This window comes from Lathyrus oleraceus, chromosome 6 (assembly GCF_024323335.1).
Source record: "Lathyrus oleraceus cultivar Zhongwan6 chromosome 6, CAAS_Psat_ZW6_1.0, whole genome shotgun sequence".
Classification (NCBI taxonomy): domain Eukaryota; kingdom Viridiplantae; phylum Streptophyta; class Magnoliopsida; order Fabales; family Fabaceae; genus Lathyrus; species Lathyrus oleraceus.
The window spans coordinates 332,649,110-332,657,412 of NC_066584.1; the positions used below are offsets into that span (position 1 = coordinate 332,649,110).

Sequence of the window (8,303 nt, forward strand, 5' to 3'; positions counted from 1 at the left end):
CAATATTCTTATGGATACTCTTCATAAACCTGATTTACAATTTCCTTATCCTGCAAAAGGTTAGTTTTTGGTACTTCAAATATTTTTATTAGTATAATTAATATTTTTATATTCTTGTAAGATATATTTTGTTTATAAACACAGGAAAATACTATCTTGTAGATTTGGGATATCCGTCACTTAAAGGTTTCTTATCACCATACAATAATACAAGGTATCATCTTGCACATTTTAGACTTACTTCAGGATTCATATCAAGAAATAATTTTTTTAATTATTATCATTCTAGTTTGAGAAGTGTGATTGAAAGAACTTTTGGTGTGGTAAAAGCAAGATGAGAAGTATTACAAGAAATGTCTAATTTCAAGCTTTAAACTCAAATGGCTATTATTTGAGTTTGTTTTTCACTTCATAACTTTTTAAGAAGAACGAACTCAAGTGACTTGGATATTCTTGAAATTTTAGAGAACATCAATGGTTTACAAGACAATGAGGAAGATTTGCACGAAGGAGTTATTGTTTTTTAATTATAAAGTAACATAAATATTTTTAAAAATTATGTAATAAATATTAATTCATTATCTTTTATAATTATCTATTCATAACTATGAATACTAATTTGTAATTTCTTTTTAGTAATCTATATTTATAAAATTACTTTTTATGTTTAAGTTACCAAACAAAAAAAACCATTTAGAAAAAAAACATTATTACAGAAAACAAACGCAAATTAGTTTCAACTTTATTTTTAAATCTCTAAAAAAAATCTCTAGATTTTTTAAAAATAAAATCTATTTTTTTAAATTTAAAACAAGTTGGCCCAAAGTAATAGAAAACAACTATAAAAACACCCTTTTCATTCTCATTCATATTCACTTCACCATTATCTCCTTTACCCTTACTATTCAAAGCGCTTGAAACCCTAACACAATAATCTATGACTTCTAAACCTACAACCTGTTCTTCTTCTGCCCCATCAACCATCTTCATACCAAGACCATTAGTTGAAATCAACAACGATGTTGACAGATACTATGGTTCATGGTTCATTGGAAAGATTGTCGGTTGTCTCGTAGGTGACAATATTGTTGTGGAGTATGAGAAAATAATAGAGGATGATGAGGGAACAAAGGGCCTCCAAGAAACTGCTAAGCTTTTCCAGCTCCGTCCAATTCCCCCCAAGTAGATCATCCAGGACTTCCAACATGGTGATGAAGTTGAGGCTTATCACAACGAAGGATGGTGGGGGGTTGCATCTCCAGATATATAGTAGAGGGTAAGTGAGCCGTGTTTTTCAAAGACTGGTCAGAGCAGCTAGTGTACTCAGAAGAAAAACTCAGGCGACACAATAAGTGGGTCAATGGAAGTTGGATCCCGCCATTGTTTTTTCTTGTTTAGATTATATGATAGTGAAATAAAAGAAACAGTAAGGTTAAAGGCTCCTGAAATTGTGAGTGGAGACAAGGGTGATTTCAAGTTTAAACCAGGGAGATTGTTTGAGGTTAAAGGCTCCTCGAACTATATTGTTTATTTCATCAACTCTAATGAAGAGTAGTAGTTTAGAACTACAAATTCAAAGGTTTGGCTAACAAGAACTGAGTCTAATATTAAACTGATTTTCTCCAACATTCAAAACTTCAACGCTGAAAATATTAAAACAAAAAGCTTGAGGTTAGGACTATCAAATCAAAATATAGTATTGCATGCTGAAAAGGTGGCCACAAATCAAAATATAGTATTGCATGATGAAAAGGTGCCCGCCAAGATCTTGTAATTATTTTTTATTCTAGCTACAAGTTGCAAACCAAATCACAATTTAAAACATTGTTCGTTAACGTGTCAAAGGAATCTATGCAAATAACAAATACACATATTTCAACCTACAACACCTTTCTCTGAAGAGAATCTCTTAAGAAAAGAACAATTTAAAGCCAACAATAAAAATGCAGATCATAATAAAATCAATGGTAAACCATATTTTAGAAATCTAAATCATAAAAGCAAGTGACCAAACAAGCAAATAATCACTGACTTCAATTTCAATCAATAATCATATAAACGTGTCACTATGTGTAAATTATTTTCTTAAAAAACAATCATTTTAAAAACATGGATGCAATTTAACACGATTCCATGACAAGAGTATTTATGTCAATCCTCACTAGGCAACAAATTATTTTTGACAATATACTGCTATGCAAACATTGCAATCATACCTTAGAAGCCACTACCCATTTATGATCAATCCAGCCCTGATGTTCCCTCAACCAATGTCCCTGGTTTAAACTGGAAATCACCTTTCTTTCCACTCACAGTTTCAGCCGCCGTTACCCGCTCCAATTCTTTTATTTCACTATCATAATCCTGTAATATTAATAATTAAAAAACAATATTATCATCACTCACAATATACAGTTAACATCATAAAACATGCAATAACAATGAAACCTTTGAATCGATCTGAAAAAAAATGAAAATAAAACACACCTGTTGAGGAAATGGTGGGATCTAACTTCCATCTACCCACTTATGGTGCCGCCTCAGTTCTTCTTGGGAGTACACTAGTTGTTCCCATGAGCCTTTGAAATTCACAACCCGTATATCGTCCCTCAATGATCCGGAGATGCGACCGTCCCACCATCCGTCATTGTGATCAGCATCAACTTCATCAGCAAGTGGGAAGTCCTAGATGATCTTCCTAGGGGGAATTGGCTGAAGCTGGGAAAGCTTAGAATTTTCTTGTAGGCCTTTTGTTCCCTCCCCATCCACCATTATTTTTGCATAATCCACAAAAAATATGTCACCGCCAAGACAACTGACAATCGTTTCAGTGAACCTGAACCACTGAATTAGCCTGCATCATTGCTGATTTCAACTAAGGTTCAGGGTCTGAAGATGGTTGATGCGGCGGAGGGAGAATTATTTGTGGGTTTTGATACTATAGATTATCGGATTAGGGTTTCACACACTATAATTGCATAAATGGTAAAAGAGAAAATGGTGAATTGAATGTGAATGAAAATGAGAATGAGAGAAGGGTCTTTTATAGTTTTTTTCTATTACTTTATCAAATAAATTATTAGTGTGTTTGGCGGCAATTAAAAAGAGTCATATATGTTTGGCTAATTTCATTTTCAAATCAGCCATTGCCAACGTATGTATGTAATCTTTTTTTTGTCATTCTAATGTATGTGGTCGTGTTTAATAAAATATTTTATTGAGTGAAATTCCATAAACGAATATATATAATAATAATTATATTGAATGAAATTTCATAAATGAATATATATATATATAATATATATATATATATATATATATATATATATATATATATATATATATATATATATATATATATATATATATATATATATATATATATATATATATATATATATATATATATATATATATATATATATACGTCAGAGTGATTTCGCCTTCTCATGAGGACTTAACCTACTAATCAAACAGGTTACTAAGTCAAAGACCAACTGTCAATGACTTCTCAAGGATACAAACTAAACTTAGTCCCTCAAGGAAAACTCAAAGACCAATTGTCAACAACTTCTTGAGACTACAAACTAAACTTAGTCTCTCAAGGAATTTAACCAAAACTAAAATACAAAGAATGTGTGTTTACAAGAATGCTTCTAAACAAGCAGTACAGAAAATAAATTTTAGAGTATACAATTAAGAAAATATACAAGTAAAAGCTCTAAGTGTAGTGAGTGTTGTAATTGTTGTTTATCTCGTTTGCTGTTCTCTTTTTACTCACGTTGTTGTTATTCTTATTATTCACTTATATCCTCACAATTCCTTGTCCTCTTCTAAACAGATGATAAATAGTACCATTGGAGGATAGAATTGGAAACTTCTTCAATTTTACAGTTGTAATAGTGGTATGAGGTTGAGTTGTGAATCATGGAGATCCGTTGGTAGTACATTCCTTAATAATTTCAACACATTTGTCCTTTTAAGGAAACATTTGATTTTCCGCTTGAATGTACGATTTTCAAGAATATTATGTCAACATTATCTCTCAATCATTGGCTTCGTATTATAGATGATTTTAAAGCTTGATCAGAGTTTAAAGCCTTGAATGTTGGACTTCTTAGTCTAGTGAAAATGGGGCTTGGGTTATCAGAGTAAATCTGGATTGTTTCTTCTAGAAGCATTGACTTGGTTATCCACATGTTTTACTATCAATTAAACACTTATTCATATTTTAACATTGTATAAGAATTTCTTGATGTCTAGATTATTGAGTCTCTTTATCTAGAGTCTAGAGTTTGCTTTGTCTAGAGTCTAGAGTTTGCTTGTCTAGAGTCCATTGTCTGCGTATCTAGAGACCATAATTTGCTTCGTCTAGAGTCCAAAATCTACTTTATTCAGATCCCATAACTTCTTTGTCCATAGTCTAGAATCTACTTTCCTTATCTTTAACATTTTGCACACTTAATGAAACTATTAGAGTACGTACTAAATTGTTCTTTATACTTTACTATCATAAAAACTTAAGGATTGTAGATGTAGAACCAAACTTGTTCCAATAAAAGGAATTGTAGAAAGGTTGAACAAATTAGTTCAATTACTTAAAGATGAAGGCATATGCTCGAAACATAAAAAATCCTTAGCAACTTAATCAAACTCCTACCAAACAACTCTCGTGGTTTCCTCCGAAAGAAATATCTATGTAGTTGAACGATCTTCGATGGATTCAACATCAAATGAAAGAACTTAATCTATGAGATAATATGAAGAAGAATAAGCCTCATCTAGTAGATCTTCGAGATAAGAAGAGAAAACAAAACCTCCAAAAACAAAGAAGAGTCAACCTCAGGAAGAACCTTCGAAAAATCTTCTTCTGATGAAGAAGACGAAGTCTTCTTGAAAATATCTCACGAAAAAAATAATGATGAGATAACAAAGCTATCTTACAAACATTTATTTAAATTAAGTGCTACATTAATTGAAGAAAATGATAAGATTTAAAAGCATAACTCAGGCCTTACAGACTATAATGAATTTATGGTGGAGAGCAATAAAATGCTTAAGTTCGAAATAACTAATATTAGAAATTTGGTTGTAACATGTGAGACTTTGGTCTCCATGAAAAAGAAGTGGATTAGGGTTTAAATCCAATAGGACATAGAGTAAAAAGATAAATTTACCAAGTAGAACAAAAAAACCTAAGTAAATTTACTAAGGAGAAAAAACTTTGGAAGACCTTCCTTTAATAAAAGTGAATTAGAGTTTAAATTCGATAAGGCATATAGTAAAAAGATAAATGAGAAGAAAAGGAATCAATATTTGTATTTTTTTCTATGTTAAAATAATTATACATTTATAATATAAAAATGTTATATTTTTCTTATTAATAAACTTTCATTATTAAATTTTACTCAATTTAATTTTTTGTTACAATTAATACAATATTTTTATTAAACATGACCTCATAAGACGTTAGATTAAAAAAAGACTCCATACATATGTTAGCAACTATCGGTTTGAAAATGAAATTATCCGAACATATACTAATCCTTTTATTTGCCACCAAACACATTAATCATTTATATGATTTCGGCTGCGTTTGTTACAACTTTTTTTTTAAATCTATTTTTTTAGTTAAAAAATCATTTCTAATCATTTTAGAGTGTTTGTTTTAGATTTTTTAAAAATGACTATGTTAAAAAAATGATTTTTTTTTACTAAAAATGAGAAGCTGATTCAAGTAGCTTTAAAAATATTATTGTGTGATAGATGATTGAGAAAATGAAAATGAAAAATCGAAAGTTGCATTCATAGCAAAGTTACAAAGTTACCCTTAAAATCTTCTGAAAATTCCAAAAATATCCTTCGAAGGTTTAACTTCATTTTGTTCAGAATCGTGAACATTGATTTTTCTTCCCCTCTGGTTCAATGGCGGCCTGAGCAGGGTTGTCTTCTTCTTCTTTGCACAAAATGAGTTCTAGAATAAAATGTCAGTTTTACTTTCAAATGTACCTAATTTACATGACCATTTCTTGGGTTTGACATTAATTTGAAGTTTATATAAATTGTCTATCATTTCTTAGGTTTGACATTAATTTGAAGTTTATATAAATTCTCTGTCATTTTTTGGGTTTGACATTAATTTGAAGTTTGAACCCCTTCATCATGGTTTTTCGAAGCCTCAACTTAAACAATTGGATTAATCATTCCAGGACATCAAATTTTTTACAATAGAAACACTTAATTGACACATCAGATGTATATGTACTATGAAATTGCTAATTACAATTACGCTCTCATCAGTTTAGTTGTGTCTTATTGTGGTTTTGTATTTTGATTAATAGGTTATAACATTGGCCCATTTTAAGTATAGTCATTCCCCACACATGGTTGAATTTGTTTTGTTTTATAAAGCACATAATTCTTATTTAGAGCATGTTTTGTTGTTACTTCTATAGAGTTATATTATTTTATATCAACCACGAAGATTAAATAATGACATCTACACACACATAAGCTTTGATCTGAGTGATAAATATTAATAGGTTAGTTTCAAATTTGTATTGTGTTAGTGATAAATATTAATACTGTTTTTGATGACTAGAATTTCATCTAAAAAAGATGTGAAAATTTTAGAGAAGGATGGAAAAGTTGTTGCAAAATGGGGGGATGACAATAAAACAGAAAATTTGCTGAAAATTTGCATTGAAGAAATAAGAGCGGGTAATAGGCCAACTACCCACTTCAGTAAAGAAGGATGGAAGAATATTACTGAAAAGTTTCAAAAGAAAACTAGATATGCTTTTGATCACACTCAACTAAAAAATAGATGGGATACATTGAAAAGAGAGTTTTCGTCATTTGTGAAGTTAGTGGATAAGCAAACTGGAGTAGGATGGGATCATGAAAAGAAAACTATCATGGCTGACGATGATTAATGGACTGAAAAGAGTAAGATATGGTTGTGTCAATGTATACTATACTAGTATTTAATTAATTTCATGAAATTTTCTATGATATCTGTTTTGAATGTTTATTTATTTTTCAGGAGGATCCGGATATTTTGAAATGGAAAGATGGAGGATCTAAGTTTATTGACTTTCTTGATAAGTGTTTCAAGGGTGCCATAGCTACAGGATTCTCCCTTTATAAACCATATGAAGATCAATTACCATGTGAAAGATCAAAATCTCATTTTGAAGATGGTCGTGAGAAATGAAGTGCAACCCAACCCAACACCAAGTTCTGAGGATGAAGGAGATGCATTTAGTTTTGATGTTGGAAATGAACTACAACCCAACCCAACACCAAGTTGTTCCGAAAAGAGAAAGGTTTTAGGGAAAGGAGAGAAAATCGGGGCAATCTAGAAACTTCAACGATCTCTTGATCGTATACTCGATGAGTTTGGTCCAAGTCAACAATGACTCCTAGAAGACATCATTAGTTATGACAAATATTTGAAAATGTTGGATGAAATCCCATCCTTGGTAAAAGGATTACGTTTACACTTTAAGACTGTTAGAATCCTTGCCAATAAATAAAATAGGAAAACAATTTCTTACTTCATGAATACCTCCACTACTGATATGGCTCTTGATTGGATATACACTTGTCCCAAAAATATATCCATGTGATCGATGATAGGATTGTATGCTTCTTAGGAAAAACCAATAATAGTTGAAACTATTATGTTTTTCTTAGGAAATGACATACAGGTACTGATGTGATGGATGTTTGTGACTTTAATATGTGTTTTGCTTTTGCATTGTGTGGATGGGAAGGATCTGTTCATGATGCCAATATTCTTATGGATACTCTTCATAAACCCGATTTACAATTTCCTTATCCTGCAAAAGGTTAGTTTTTGGTACTTCAAATATTTTTATTAGTATAATTAATATTTTTATATTCTTGTAGGATATATTTTGTTTATAAACACAGGAAAATACTATCTTGTAGATTTGGGATATCCGTCACTTAAAGGTTTCTTATCACCATACAATAATACAAGGTATCATCTTGCACATTTTAGACTTACTTAAGGATTCATATCAAGAAATAATTTTTTTAATTATTATCATTCTAGTTTGAGAAGTGTGATTGAAAGAACTTTTGGTGTGGTAAAAGCAAGATGAGAAGTATTACAAGAAATGTCTAATTTCAAGCTTTAAACTCAAATGGCTATTATTTGAGTTTGTTTTTCACTTCATAACTTTTTAAGAAGAACGAACTCAAGTGACTTGGATATTCTTGAAATTTTAGAGAACATCAATGGTTTACAAGACAATGAGGAAGATTTGCACGAA

At 30.6% G+C, this 8,303-nt stretch overlaps 1 long non-coding RNA gene across 1 annotated transcript; it reads right to left on the reverse strand.

The window, feature by feature from the left end:
• Window positions 1-856: 856 nt before the first annotated feature.
• LOC127094767 (uncharacterized) lies at window positions 857-2,988 on the reverse strand. Its single transcript, XR_007792645.1, has 3 exons — window positions 2,488-2,988; window positions 2,217-2,364; window positions 857-1,643 (listed from the first exon to the last, which is right to left on the reverse strand). It is a non-coding gene; the product is annotated as an uncharacterized LOC127094767 (long non-coding RNA).
• Window positions 2,989-8,303: the final 5,315 nt, after the last annotated feature.